The sequence below is a fragment of the Pinus tabuliformis genome, chromosome 1_2 (genome assembly GCF_031772625.1).
Source record: "Pinus tabuliformis cultivar Carrire ecotype Pingquan chromosome 1_2, CPIR1, whole genome shotgun sequence".
In the NCBI taxonomy this organism is placed as follows: Eukaryota; Viridiplantae; Streptophyta; class Pinopsida; order Pinales; family Pinaceae; genus Pinus; species Pinus tabuliformis.
In genome coordinates this window covers 750,139,932-750,156,591 of record NC_142298.1, presented here as the reverse complement: position 1 = coordinate 750,156,591, position 16,660 = coordinate 750,139,932, and positions in this window count along the sequence as shown.

Sequence of the window (16,660 nt, the reverse complement as noted above, 5' to 3'; positions counted from 1 at the left end):
CGTGTGCACCCTGTTTTATCGCTCTGGTTTTCTTATCGAGAAAATCCTTCTTTATTTCTTCCTCAAGATTCTTGACTTCCGCTTCTATTAGAGTGCTTTTCTCCCTTAATCACACCCTTTCTTTCATGAGTTCTTGGAGCCTAATATCACCATGTCAGATTTCTTCCTCAGGTCCCAAGCGTTCTGCTTCGGTCAGCTGCGCGATCCCTTCTTCCAAGGCTCCACGAACTGTCATATCTACCGGTGCTGCTATGCACGGACTAGGCATATTGTGCTCTATTGGAACTATAGTGTTTGCTCCATAGGCCAACGTAGAAGGTGTCTTCCCCGTCAGTTTCTTTCACGTTGTCCTATAAGCCCATAGAATTGTTGGTACGCGCAGGTCCCAATCACTCCGTTGTGCATTATATACCCTGTTTAGTGCTTTGTACACTTCATTAAAGGCTTCTATGTGGGTAGCCTTCTGCACATTCATTCTTTCCACACTTCGTCGTCGTAACTGGAGGAACTATTCATGCAATTGCCTCGCGATGACCTGCTTAGTGACCGTGTTCCCGAACGTGAAGTCCATGTGCATCCGCGCAGGTTGTTTACCATATGCCTATACCCACCTAGACAGATGCGTGCGCGGATCATCCCGTCCATCATTCTTGTCTACTAGTCACATCTGAGGCTTCCCAAAATGCATGCGCATCATTCTCCTGCATTCGCGCCAGTCCTCAAAGCTTCCTTGGTGCGTACCCCACCACCTCGCGGGTGTAGTGCATAGTACCCATTTCAAAGCCTCGAAACGTTGTTGTTCCGGCACCTCTCTTTCAAATATGTTCAAGAAGGCATCTACCTCGCTTAACCCATCATACGTAGGCAGATCCCTTACTTCCATTGATACACAGCGCAACGATTTTGTCATCATGTTGCAGTTTAACATGGTTACCTCGTGTAATCGGTTTTGTCATCGCTCTATCTCTTCATCCGAATCCGATGTACAGGAGCTTTCACACTCCCATGAGATTCGTCCATCCGCAGTGGGATTTACCCAGTCTTGCTCTCGCGCGGTTATCTTGTAGATGTAGTCTAAGTCATCGTCGCTTTCATAGTCGCGCACTGGCTCCATGTAGCGCGATCCTTCTGCAGGGTCCAAAGGTATGACTACGTGCAGAGACTTTTTCTCAAAAATCATCTTGCGCTTCTTCAGATTTATCACCTCGTTCATGTTAGTGGCCCAATCTATTCCTAATAGCATGGGGTAGGGATTGTTGTCATCAACAATCTCTATCACTTCAAAGTCCGCTAGTGTGCTTTCTCCTTCAATATCCACGGTGATTCTTTGCAATCTCCCCATAGGTATGATCTTTTGTTGGTTTGCCATTCACGGCAGGATAGGAGACCATTGTAGCATAGGCCTTTCCATGTGCTCCTATGTCTGCTTCGACAGAACTTTTGCGTCTGAACCTAAATCCAGAATCACATGGTCCATCTCATATTCTCCAATCTGCGCGCTCATTCTCATTTCTCTTCCCATCCTCATCGCATGCTTTCCAATCTTCCAGACTACGTGGGGTTCTCCTGGCACGATCCCAGCGCATCTATTTATGAGTTCCTGCAATCCCTTTACAGCCTTGTTGTCGCGTAATAGCTTCATGCATGTTTCTAGGAACGTCATGAGCATTGATGGGTCCATTTCTGGCTCTGGTCTATCTTTGCTTCCTGAAGTGGAGGCATCAGCGAAGCTCTTCCTAGCTTCCATGAAGGTTTCCTTAGCGCGCTCCAAATCAAACTTTGGTTCTTTCGTCGGAGCCTTGCGAACCCAAGTACTATCTTCAGGTTGCTTTCCTTTATCATCCCCTGTCGTAATTCCACTTCGGAGCACAATGTTCACGTTAGGGTCTTCCTCGCGTGGCTCAGACCTCATCATTTGCAGGTTCTGAGTCGGGGGAGGTTGGAGCGCTCCCTTGTCGTGCAGCCTCGCTATCAGTGTGGGACAATCCTCTGTCTCATGATAAAATAAGGTATAATACAGGAATGATGGGCGCGTTGGATTCATACAATCACGGGCATAATGTCCTGCCCCCACGCAATTGTAACATATCAGTTGTCCGCAACCTCTTCCAGGTCCCTCCACCTCGGCCTCGTCTGCGCCCTGAAATCCAGTTCGCACCACTCCTGCGTTCGGGTCAAGGGGCCGCATTTTGGCCTGAACTCTATAAGTGGGAGTCCTATCCATCATCATCTCATAACTTCGACAGGTGCGCTCCTCATGTCCCATTGATCTACAGAAATTACAGAACAACAGTTATGAATTTTGCGTGTACTTCTGCAACAAATGGCAGTTTTCCGTAGCATGATTTCCTCCTATTTGACCAATCGTGCACCATAACGCAAGCGCCATGATAGGTCCTGCTTGGGCCTCCCGTCTTAACAACATCAGTCCTCCTCCCACGAGGTAATTCGCAAACACTGGGTAGTGGTCCTTGTCATGACCCTGACCCTTACATTTAACACACCATATCTCTTTGTTGGGCCTTGAAATTGTCATTCACTTCCATTACATTTTCACTTATATTTCCATATTGTCACTTTCACTCCACCTCTATTTCATTACATTTACCTCCATTTCATTACATTTACCTTACCATTATCATTATTGGGTCACATTTATGTTTTTCCAAACTTTATTAATTCTTAACATTTTTAAGTGAATTTATGGTTAAAAATTAGAAAATAATGTGCATATGCTTATACCTAACAAGTGGGATGAGATTGTTGACATGTGTAGGTCAAAAGGAAGCTTCTAAAAGACCCTTATGTGGCCTCCCAAAACCAAATTCGAATTTGAATGGAGAAGATCATGGGATCATGAGGATATGTGTCTCATTTCCTATTTGAATTGAAACTCTAAGAAGACATGTGTCTTATCATTTCCTATTTTGATTGTAACTCTAGAGATATGGGGAGAGATTCATGGACTTTCATTAATGAGATAACTTCTCATCTTTTTGTATAAATAGGGGAATTTTTCTCATATCATTTTCATGTGTAAAATTGGAGTTATGCTCAAACTTTGAATACAGAATTAGATTATGGCACCTTACTCATGAATGTTCCTTCATTTTGACTTGGTTTTGCTTACATATGGAGCATCTCGATTACCATCTCTCACACTTTTAGATAAGCTACCTAAAATGTGTGAGATTTAATTGCTTTTATAGATTAAAGTTCATTTGCTTTCTTAGTATTAGTTTTAGAATGACTCTGTAATCTTTGCTTTTCTAAAAAAATTTCAATAGGAAAGATTTATTTATTTTCAATTGGATTAAGTTTGAGGCAAGAGCTCATAGTTATTTAGTTTTCTTTCATGTTCTATTATTTACTTTCTTAGATCAAACTATCAATTCATTGTATAATTGAATAAAAGATCAGGCCAAGAAGGTGACTTCAAATTGGGTGATTGAATGTTCAACCTATGCAATCATTGAGCTTTACTTTTTCGTGCTTTTATATTTGCTTTTAATATCCTCATTTAATTGCATTAATTGATATTCCTAAAGATCATTCTAAGAAATTGATTTAATCATATTTCAAGATTGAATGGTTGAATATTTAATACATGTAATTACTGAGTTATTTTTTGCACACTTTACTTGCTTTTCTAGGACATTAGAAATTAAAGTAGGAATAGTTGCTTATACATCATCTCAAGAAGGTAACACTTCATAATTGAATGCTGGAGTAACTAAGTATACATTAGTTGTTTTTTATTTCACAGGTTAGTTAAATTTCATTTTCATTATTTGATTTCATAGATTAGATGAATTGGTTTTCATTATTTTGTAGTTAGATTGATCTAAACTAAAAGACAATTTCTAGCACATACAGTGCACACATGCTTCACAAGTTTATGAAACCCTCGGGTTGACAAATTAAATGACAGGCAATCACTTTGCCCCAACATTTTGGCGTCGTTGCCGGGGAAGTGTGCATAGGAACTAGCTTTCAGTTTAGAGTGTATTTTATTTGTTTTTGTTTTTACTAACCATTTATGGACAAAGGATCTAGAATTCAGCCCAAAGACTACATTGAGGAATGGTATCAAGAAGTGATTACGCCACAATATTCATCAATTCTTCAAGAGATCCTTGCGGCAAATCGAAAGGTCAAGTCGATTTTGCATATCCTTACAAACAATCAGGTACATTTTCAAGTTGGGATATGAGCATTTTAAAAATTCTAATCTGTAAATGGCTTCATTGGAAGCATGAATATACTTAAAAAAATAAAATAAAAAATATTTTTTAGATAGATAGGAAAAATAAAAATAAAATTTTATAGTTTTTAGGATAAATTTGATGTTTTATGGTGCAATAAGAACCACCCATCTACTAACCCTTGGTAGGAAAAATTTGCAATAAAACAAATGGTTGAGAACAAGGAGCGCAAGCGAAGATCACAAATGATAATTTAAGGTATGAGATCAAGCCTTTTCATTTTATTTTTGCAAAATTTACAGAGGAATCGATTGATAAAATCTTGACTATGCTAACAAAATAAATCTCTCAAGTATGCTCTCCTTCTGCACTTCGTGTGACTTGGAGGATCAGAAAAAGAAATTGTTTTGTTAGTATATCATAAAAATTATTTAGCTACTGCAAGACTTGCAAATCCATGTGCAAAAATCCTTACCTCTGTAATGCAAGAGTTTTCTGCGGGATTACAAAAATGATGCGGTTAGATTTCTTCAAAGCGTTGTCCCATCTTTTATCTCATTCCAGATTTCGAGTCCCCCAGAATTGTCTATAGGATGATTGATATAGTTAGATCTTCCCTTTTCCTTTGCTAGAAGACATCCACGTAGCCACAAGCCCAACCTTCAAAACCTATAAATCAAAAATCACCAGAACATTTCTAGAAAACACAACAACATAAACACATGATTTTAAAATGCAAATTCTGAGAAAACCGAGGCAAATTAGACAAAACTGAGATATAGGTTTTCTCTGGAACGGGGGCAATTAGGTAACTTGTGAGCAATTTTCTAGATTTTGCAACCGTTTAGGAGAAATTCGAAATTGATTTTTGCAGAAAATGTAATTGCTAGAAAGTGTAAACTATCTTGACACCCGATTTTAAAACGAAATTTTTGAGCAAACCAGGGAGAATCTAAAAAATTGGGACATGGGTTGTCTCTGGAACGAGATGAATTTAATAACCCAGAAATTGTTTCTTCGGATGTCTAACCATTCGGGAGAAAATCGCGGTTCTTTGGGACCTTTTTTGGTGATTGCGTGAGAAAAACGAATTATTTTTTATGCACGAGGTTTTGCTGGCAATAATACATTTAATTCACTAAGACTTCTAATCAAACAATGACTCTTGCTCCTCCTCAAAACCTCAACAGATTTACCTTCCTTACATCCTTGAACACTTGGAAGAAATTGCTAACTTAATGTTGCACCCATGTGTATACTCATTTCGTCATGTGCCAGTGTAGTCAGGGAGTGATTTTGTTTTGAATGCCATGAAGCGCAAATACACAATCAGTGAATTAAGATTTGTGGTTGATACATTAATACTACTTGTGCTAGACATGCAGATAGCGACTGATATGATATGTGGATTTCCAGGCAAAACAAAGGATACCACTATTAATCTGATCAAAGAATACAAGTTTGTGCATGTTCACATTTCACAGTTTTATCCAAGACCAGGAACACTAGCTGCTAGAATGAGAAAGGTCCATACTTCTGAAGATACTTTTGAAGTAATGAAACGAACAACAATAATTTTCAAAAATTGAATGAAAGAAATCATTTTATTTGTAAAAAAAAAAATTAAAAAAAAATTATAATATAAAAAAAAAAAAATTGTGATGACTAATACATATGCAATCAATTTATTGAAGCAATTTACAAAGCTAAAAATACTTATTAAATTAAATACATATTAAATTAAATTAAATTTAAATTACTACACGTTAAAAATACATATTAAATTAAATTAAATACATATGTAATGTTAAAAATACATATTAAATTAAATTACTACACGTTGTATTTGTTTTAAATGTAATAGTTTCCATTTAATAATTTGTGTGAACTAAATTGTGATAGGGTTTAGTTTTAAATTTAATAGTTTGTGAACTAAATTGTGATAGGGTTTAGTTTTAAATTTAATAGTTTGTGAACTAAATTGTGATTGCTAATATGGTTTATAAACATATTTAATATTGTATAAATAATGTCTTAAAAAAATATAACCTTTTAATCTTTAATTTCTTCTAGTTTCCATATGTTAAAGATTTTTTTTTTCTCATTAATAATGTTGGAAAATTAGTTATCTAAAAATTCCAAATAAAATAATTTATTAATTGATTATATACAAAACATTGAAGTCACAATGTCACCAAACATCAAATTTACCCGAGAATATTTTCTTTTTAGCAAAGATTTCCTTTCCAAAAAAATTATTACTTAATTTACAAAAATATACATACTCTATTTTCTTCAAATTTAAACTATAATATCTTAAAACACAAAATATTAATTACCAAATATACTTATTAAAAAAAAAAACACCTCAAAGTTGCCCCTATAAAATCCCGAGCCTTTTCAAAAATATAGTTTCCCATTTTATAAGTCTTAAAAGTCATAACTAAAATAAGTCTATAGAGTTATAATCTCATATTTATTTATATATTTAATTGGGTTGGGAGAAGCTCTAAGGAGTAATATGGTAGATGTATAATGTTATATTAAAATAGTAAAAAAATAATAATCAGCTCTATATATATTTCAAATTCATTTGAGCTTACATTTTCCATCTAGATAGGCACAGGGTGTTTTGGAGCTCTTTTTTCTCTATTGAGATTTGTCACGTTATAGGAATTCAAGAGCTTTCTGACCTAACAGAAAATATTAGGTCATTCCGTCATTGGGTGGGGAAACAAACTCAAACGCGTTGAAACCAAAGAGACATTTTCTAAACTTGAGAAAATTCTATTCTCACATAAATTAAGTGTCTCACTCTTTTTTTAAACTTTCGATGAGAATTTAATTCGACATTTGTTGAGCATCCTATCGTATGATTTTTAGAAAATTTAATCCCACATTGATTGGTTTCGGAAGTTATTTTATATAAAGGCGTCAGAATTTGAATGTTAAAAAAATTAGTAGAGAAATTAAACACATTCTTGCTATATTTTATATAAATGTGTAGAATTTGAATGTAAAAAATTTAGTAGGGAAATTAAACACATATATATATATATATTTAAAGTATTAATTATGATTTTTTTTACTAGATTTACAAAAAAATGATTTTTTTAGGCATTCTAATTTTGCAAATTAAACAACTTAAACTTATTTTAAAAAATACTTAGTAGACTAAACAACTTAACTTATGATTTTAAAAATCTCAATATGATTTTGAAAAAAATACCAAAATGCCATTTCATCTATTAGTTAGAATACACTTTAAACTTGTGAGAATTTAATGATAATCATGAGAATCTAGAGAAATTAAACACACTTTTTTTGTATAAAGGCATTAATTATGATTTTTTTACTAGATTTTAAAAAAATGATTTTTTTAGGCATTCTAATTTTGCAAATTAAACAACTTAAACTTATTTTAAAAAATACTTAGTAGACTAAACAACTTAACTTATGATTTTAAAAATCTCAATATGGTTTTGAAAAAAAATACCAAAAGGCAATTTCATCTATTAGTTAGAATACACTTTAAACTTGTGAGAATTTATTGATAATCATGAGAATCTAGTATTATTAGGTGAATAGTAGATTTACTTCGATTGAATATTCTAGAATATTCATAGTAGTATACACAAATTAATGGTTGATATTTATCTCCAAAGTAGTTGTCATTTTTACCCTTTTAATTAAATTGATTAATTAAAAAAAATCATATGAACAAGTGTCATATAAAGCGAGTTATGGTGTTTTGAGCATGTGGTACTAATAAGCCATTGTATTTGGCCATAGTATTTTAACAAAGGGTATTTATCGATTAAGGCTCTCCATAATAAAGTGGGGTAAATGTCCACACACACACACATATATATATTCTTTTTTATAATTAATAATAATTATTATAATTTAAAATAGAATTATAATTTAATTAGTTTTGTGATTATTTTAATTTAATTAATATTAAATGCATAATGAAATAAATGTTTAATGTTTATTATGCAGTGATGCTTATCTATGTTTTCCAGCAATTTAATTTATATATGATTAACATTTGTAATATGCTTTATTCTCTTCAATTCGAGAATCAATATTGTTTATAAGCTTTTACGAAGAACGCTATTACTTGAACAGTGCGCCTAAGATTCGATATACTTTGATAGAAGGCATACTTTTGTATAATTTTTTGGTTTTTCAAAATTGTTTTCAACTATCAGATTTACATAGTCTTACCGGATTAAACCAAAAAATTTGTGAAAACCTACCTCCACACACAATAATTAGACCCCGAACAACCTCAGAATTGAACTAGGGAATTCCATCCATATTTTCACATTTCACAACTAATATACCGTCCATACATTCCATTCTTGCATTTGTGTCAGTAATATACTTGCTGTGAAAATACTCCCACGTGAAGAACACTTACAATTCCTTACGCTATCCCTATCTGATATAATGGTTCGTGATCTGTGAGATCCCAAAATGGACCCAAAATCATTCAAAGAAGAGTTTGGTAATGTCCTCTATTGTGATACTCTTCTTGCAGGCCGCCAATATAGCCATCTTAGAAAATTTTTCCATGACCACAAATACACAATCATTCCCATGCTTGGTAGAAGGGAGTCCATATAGATAATCCATGGAGATGGATTCCCTGGGCTAGGTGGGAGTACGAAGAGGAGTGTACATGCCTTTCTTCTTGATGGTTGGCTTGGCGATGGCACATGAAGTGCATGATTTGATATATTTTACAACAACCTGTTAGAGTCTTGGCTAATAAAAATACTTTTGTAGCTTCTATATCTCTTGTTGCTTACTTGAATGGCAGAGTTCAAATCTTGTGTCCTTCAAATATTCCCTTAGGATAGGTTCCAACTCTCATCAGCCTCAAGCAACTCCTAGGTTGTTCTAGGTCGAAAAAGTGAAGGTTGCACCCTCTGTGGAAATTTTGCACCCAGATCTAGAGGACTTCCTTCAACTCTATGCTGAGGTAGGACTCATCTACCACTCCAATGGACTAAGGCCTCATTCAAGGGATATTTTCAAGTGGAACTTGATATCAAAAAAGGAATTCCAGATCAAATAAATTTAAAAATTGGAAATTATCATTGGACAAACTGACCATTTACATAATTCTTTCCCTCAGTCCAATCCCATCAAGAATCATCATATTAGAATTTCCAAATCTAGATGTTGGAAACCTTGTGTCTTGCTCCCTATGGAGGGTGAGACTTATTCTATCTATAACCAAGAGGATGAGGGTTCTAATGATGTTATGATTTCAAGGGATCGGGGTCAGATTGTCATTATTCATGAGAATCGTGAGTACTCAACAAGGATCCCAGTAACCCCTGCAAACAAACAATAGCTAAACAAAGATGTCTCTTTGGGTATTTCGAAGTGTGGTCATGAATCAACATCTTTTGATACTGATAAGGAGTCTCCTTCAATTTTCAACAATAATCTACAAATTTCTTTGGCTGACCCACCTCCTCTTGGTTGAGAAAGAGAGGAAATAAAAGTCGTTTAGAAGACTGTCCCCAAGTGGGGTGATTTTTTATGGTCTACCAAATCAATGATAGTTTCAATGAGGTATAACAAGTCCTCATATAGTTAGCTACTATAGCATTATAGTCCTATTTTTTTAATAATAGAAAGTATTAATTTAAAAAAAAAAGTAATCATGAATACAATTTTAACTATAAATATAATTTGACTAATAAAATTAACTAGGAATATAATTTTAACTATTAAAGTAATTTTATTTTAATTTTATTTAGGAAAGAAATCGACCTCCCTCTAAGAATGGGGTTGTTGGTACCAGGCCAATACAACAATATCTATAGGACAATATCTATAGACACAGAGCTGTTACAACAATGTTCATAATGTCATTAGCAGGGATTCAGCCTAGGTGGGGAATATAATAACCATTGCATCCAACCACCTCAGATAACCCCAACTGAAAATTTTATTTTAATTATAAATACAATTTTCATAATAAAAATAACTATCAATATAATTTTAATTATAAAAATAATTTATTTAAGGTATTTTTAAAAATATATATTTAATGTGTGAAATAAAAATAAAAGATATAAGCCCATGGAAATAGCTTAATTGGTGATTGTTTTTTTCTATGTGTGATTCACGAGCATCAAAGATCAGTGGTTGCTACGTCCACGGAAACTATCCACTATCCAAGCAGATCCACCTAAATGGATCATATCCTGTCAACTCATTAGTAGATCCTAACCCCAAGAGGGTCAAGGAGAATTAACCCCATGACCTACCATTAGCAAGGTGCTTTAGCAATGGGAACTCAACCAATCGAGCTAATATGTAGGGCTAGTTTAATTGGTGATTCTTATGTTAAGAAGTATTATATAAATTGTCAAATTAAAGATTCAAATCACTAATAGATTAGGTCCCAAGAAAAGACATAAAAAACATTATAAAAAATAAATATTTTAAATATTTAATAAAAATAAAATCATTGAAAATTTGTTTGGAAAAAAAATTAATAAATGTTTTGAATATATATATATATATATATATATATATATATATATATATATATATATATATATATATATATATATATATATATTTATTTCACAATTTAAGATAGAATAAAATCCCATAAGCAAGCAAGCATTTCCTAGACTTTAACATTTCTTTATATATATTTATAATTATTCCACACTTCTCTTCAATCTAATGCATGATGTTTTTACTTTATTTTTTTTTCCAAAGAAAAAATCATAATTTTTTTCAACCTATAAAAAAGGAATGAAATTACAGTATGTGGATGCCATTAGCTATTTGATCATGTCAAAATTTCAACTCATGCACAATAAAAGAACAAAACTATAAAAAAAAGTACATAAATCTGTCGCGGACTAAGTGTCATAAGAATCACTTAACTTCCCCTTTTTTTCCAAACCCCATGGCTAGGATCAACTGCTACTATTTCCAATTAATTTCCACCTTCCTGCACAGGGACATTTTTGTCTGAATCTGAACTTTGAGATACATGGGTTCTTTTTATACCCCCTGCCCCCTTTTCAATGAGTGTATCCTCTTTTTGTTTCTCTGATGCTTTGACTATTGCTAATTATGTACCCTTATGGAAATGGGTCATGATTCTTGACTAGTGCCAAGCTCAGTTTCCATGTTCTGTTTGAGCATCCATATTTGGAGTGTTTTCCATGGGATCTTCTTCATCCTTAGAATTGTCAGGTACCTACCATCCCTTTGGATCATGGCCCCACCTCTTTTCTTTTTGGGGATCTCTTTTTCTTGTGGGCATGTGTTTTGCAAGTGTCTTCTTTGGAAGAAAATTGAACATCTAAATGTCATATTCTTATAATTTAGAACCTGTGTCCACTTAAAGTTTCCATGTTTTAGATGGATATGATTAGGTAGACCTTTACTAAGGTCTATCTCCACACAAATTCTAGCAAATGTAAAGAGGCCTTTGTTTGTTCTGTCAATGTCCATTTTTTAAATTTTCTAAGGGTATTCCCAATATCTTCTAGCACTTGCTGGTTCCAAAAAGAGAGAGTTGTTTAGGTATATGGTGGGCTAGGCCCAAAAAGACCCCTTTAATGTCCCAAAGCCAAACTAGAACCACTGCAACCGAGCCTTTTAATTAGCAATAACCATAGGTGCATATATATATATATATATATATATATATATATATATATATATATATATATATACAGTTAAAAGGAGGAGGGGCTTACTAATTTATAAAAACCACTGGGCTTAAACCTTTATCAACAAACATTAACTCATGTGACCTTACTATATAAGCCCTCAACCTTTAAGATTTTCCTCCTGCTTTATGCAATATGACTGAATCACAAGACCTTGGTCCCTGCTTTCTTAAGCAGACAATTTCTTAATTTATTGGGACATGCCACTCTGACCTTACATCACCCCTTCACTATCCAAGAGGGCACAATAGATTTTCCTTTCGGGAGATAGATTCCAGGGAAAAAAAATACTTTCCATTAACAAATGACCCTGACCTTTGTGAATGGTTGTCCTCAACTCTTTTAAAAATCATGCACATCCTTTTCTTTCACGAGGAATCAACACTCCCTCATGGTTCCTTGTTAGTTTCACGTTCAATAGGTTGCTCGACTTCAACCCGACGCTCTCCACCTTGACTGGTTTCCACATCAACTTGGGTCCTCATCACCCCAACAGTTACCTTATGTGTTCCTCTTTCGATCACCTGGGGAAAATAGATTATGGTACACATCACCCTGATGCGTTCCTTATTGGCTCACTACCACATTAACCTGGTCCTCATCACCCTAACACATTCTTTTGTGTGCTCCTCTTTCAATCGAACAGGGAAATAAATCTTGGGACATGTCACCCTAGTTCTATCTCTTGATGGTTCTTTTGACGAGACTCTAGTTTTGTTACCTCAGTGTCTATCAAGTGACAAACTCTCATTAAAACTAAAAACAAAAAAACTAAGTATTGTGTGGCATGCCTATGTACTCGATTCTTGTCTACATTTAATTTTTGTTGCCTCTCATCTATCACTCCTACATGCCTCCAACTTTCATAATAATAAAAGAATAGTCCAATTTTCCATGTCTCTGGTTATGAGGATTAAAACAAAGCATAGGTTGTGATCCAAGTCCCCTGAAACACACACACACACACACACACATAATTAAGGGTTGAAAATAGAGATTGTAAAAGGAATGGTTTACGAGATTTATTCAGAAATCCGCTCTCACCACACTCTAATTGTTTATATTAAATAAATCATTAAATAAATACATCACTAAAGGTCGCTCCATATCCAAGAGAATAGGATCGGATGGACCATTATTGGCATAATAGAACAAATTACAACAATTAGATAAATTTAATAGATTACATGGCAATCAAAACAAACTCCTATCATAACAATCCCATTCATTAAGGAACCAACTCCTTTAATAAAATATTTTGACCTCTCAGTCAATGGATTTTATGAATTCTATTATATCATACTCCCAAGAAACAAAGAATTCATGGGCTCTTGCCCATGAAGTCTTCAATAGTTCTACCACTTTTCTATAATAAAATGGTAGTCATATGAGTTTCATTAGCTACTAGATGGTCCTTCCACTTAACCAAATACTCATAGTATTGCTTTCTGTAATTCCCTACTTAATCTTATCATGCAAATTTTACTAGTGTTTAAATTACTTTAAAATATTGACTTATAATTATCAAGAAATATTGGTACATACCTACATTGGTGAAACTGTAAATTTATTACTGATATAAATTTTGTTATTATTCAATTCCCAACTTATCTCCTCAAATTTAAATTTTGATAGGATACCGTCTCCTTCCATTTGTTCCAATTTAAATATTCATATCTCATCCCCAAAATATCCTCTCAAATTTACTTGGGAGAAGACATGGTCCTCTCCAATTAATGACCAAATTATATATTCATATCTCATCCCCAAAATGTCCTCTCAAATTTACTTGGGAGAAGACATGGTCCTCTCCAATTAATTATCAAATTATATATTCATATCTCATCCCCAAAATATCCTCTCAAATTTACTTGGGAGAAGACAAGGTCCTCTCCAATTAATTACCAAATTATATATTCATATCTCATCCCCAAAATGTCCTCTCAAATTTACTTGGGAGAAGATAAGTCAAATGTAAGGATGAGGGGGTAGTTATGACAATAATTAGAGGTGGTTGAGGTGGAGAAGAGAAGGGGGCATAAAAGGGGAAGGATGAGGGGATCCTTGGTCTTGCTTTTGGTTTTGGTTTGGTTGTGGTTTTGGAGAATTTTTTTTGAGAGTAAGGCGGGGAAGAGAGAAGGGAGAGAATGAGAGTATTGTTTAGACACACTACATTTGGTTGGACTTGGGCTTGGAGGGCTAGGGAACATGTGGAGGTTTCCTGGGCTAGGAAATACTTCCTAGTTGGCTAGGAGGTAAATACAGTCGGTAGTCAAAAGGAGCATCCCAACAGGTTTAGGAGCTCAGGGGCATCTCAACCAGGCTATCGGAACAAGTATTCCTCTATTTATAGATTACTCATGTAAGTGATTGAAATGAAATGCTCACTATTTAATTGTAGGAAATAAATTTTAATGATAAATTATCATCGATTAAATGTTTAGTCAGAAATAAAGTATTTCCCGTTTTACTGTATTTGAAATTAGAGAATTTAGTTTTGTTAGAGGACCCTAGGATGGATCCTTACACGTGGTATCAGAGTGGGTTCAAAATCTGGACCCAAGACCCACTAGACACAAATCTCCGCTATTTTTTTTTATAAAAAGTATGTGGAATTGATTTCTCCACCTTACTCTCAATATATTAGGATCAGTTTAGAATGCCATGACTGATATGCACTATAGTCCTTTGAAGACTGCTCTCTATTAATATAGAAAAGAAAATTTCAGCTAAAAAAAAAATACAAGCAAGATATACCTGTTATGAATTAAAATAGAAAAGGAGTTATTTAGGATGTGAACCTGTAATTAACATATCTAAAAACCATCTTCACCATATTATTGTATACCTTCTGCTGTGTCATACATAGTGAATCAGATGTCTCTCATCATTGTCAAGATATCTTTTCTTCCTCTACTTTCAGCAAAGCTTCATATATGGTATATATTACCTCGACTATCACATAGTCTCACATTTCCGTGTCTCAGATTTTGGAGCATGTCTACCAGAAACATGGGTTGTTGCATGGCAAGTGTTCCAACTTGAGCACAACTGATAAACTTGTCTACTCAATATTCCACAAATATGCAAACAAGAAAACCTTCAAGATGTTTACAACTTCTCTGTGCCATGGTAGATGCACATAGTCAAGTATTAAAGAGTGTGAGCAACCAAATAAATCTATTTTCCATTCACTGAATAAGAAAATTCAGAATTTACACATCCAGAATGTGATTTCATGCATACAAGTTATTGTAGCATGATTAATCCATGAGAAAAAAAAAAACAGAATAATAGAGCAGATTCTTTTGTGAGAGATGTTAAAATTATATTATGAAAGTAGTGCATTACTGTGTACCCATGTCCTTAACGCAAAAGAAAGGGAAATCCGAAAACAATGTGAATGATATTCTAATCACCATATAAAAGAAGGAATGACATATGAAGGATAGGCACCATCTGAGTGGGTAAGAGCTTCAACTGCTGCTTCATCTGGAACCATTCCAAATTGATTTATTCCAACCTCACTGGCGTGTATACCCCAGCCACAAAAACTGACTGCATACCTGAATTATTTGCACCCAGAATATCATGATGGAGAGAGTCTCCCACTGTAATACATTTTGCAGCATCAACCCCAACCATTTCTTTTGCAGCTTTATAAATGACCTGGTCTGGCTTCCCCATCCATCTTACTTGTCCACCCAATTGTTCATATTTCGTTCCTAAAGTCCCTCAAGAGATATTGCACCTTGCTCGTACCATGTCATATGAATGCAGCATCGACCTAGAGCTACAAACCATGGGTCATTCCTCCTCAGAATATATTGATGTGTCAATTCCCCGCTAGTTATTGCACCATCAAAAAGAGAAGGATCAAAACCCAGTTTCCTCATCTTCTCCAATGTTGTCAATGCACGTCTTGAAGAATTACTGATAATTACTATCTTTATGCCAGTTTGCGCTAACTGTTCCAAAGTTACAATAGCTCCTCTAAAAGGTCTTTGCCCATCATGGAGAATTCCAAATTGATCTAAAAACCATGCCTTATATTGACTAGTTTGTGCCAGGTCCCTTAGACCTCTCAAACTTTGACAAATTTGATTCTCATTTTTCACTATAGAGCATGTTGTTAACAGTCTTCTCTTATAGAGATCCTTTTTCTGGTGCTTTCCTGTATAACAAATCCAACTGTGTTTAGGCACTAAAGAAGCTAATCCAATAGTAAATACCATGGTAGAGAAGATTGAGTCTTGTGTTGTAGTTGTACTTGAAGTCCAATGCAATTGTTATTTGTGTAAGAATCAGATCTCAACAAAGCCTTGCTCAATTTTGACAGAAATTAAAAAGCCATGTTTTCTTTGCCCATAACGCAATTCAAACGGATAGAAACAACATTCAATTTTAATTTTTTTATCCAAGCAAGCATGGTAATCCATTAAATCACCAATAGTCCCCACAAGAACACAACCCATTGTTCCAATGATGGAAGCGATTTGCATCCCTAACTACAATTTCTCGCCCTACAATTCTGGATATGAACTTGATAGCAGTGTGGCAATCACCACACACATAGATTTTTGATAATCCGGAGGGGTGTCCCAAGAGGTGTATTGATAATCCCAAAAACAATAGCTAGCTTCTCACCATGCTGGTAAAGAGAATGCTCTTTCTGCACCTGCTCCACATCTTGCAGAACAAAATTTATGTCTGGCACATAGCCAACCCTCT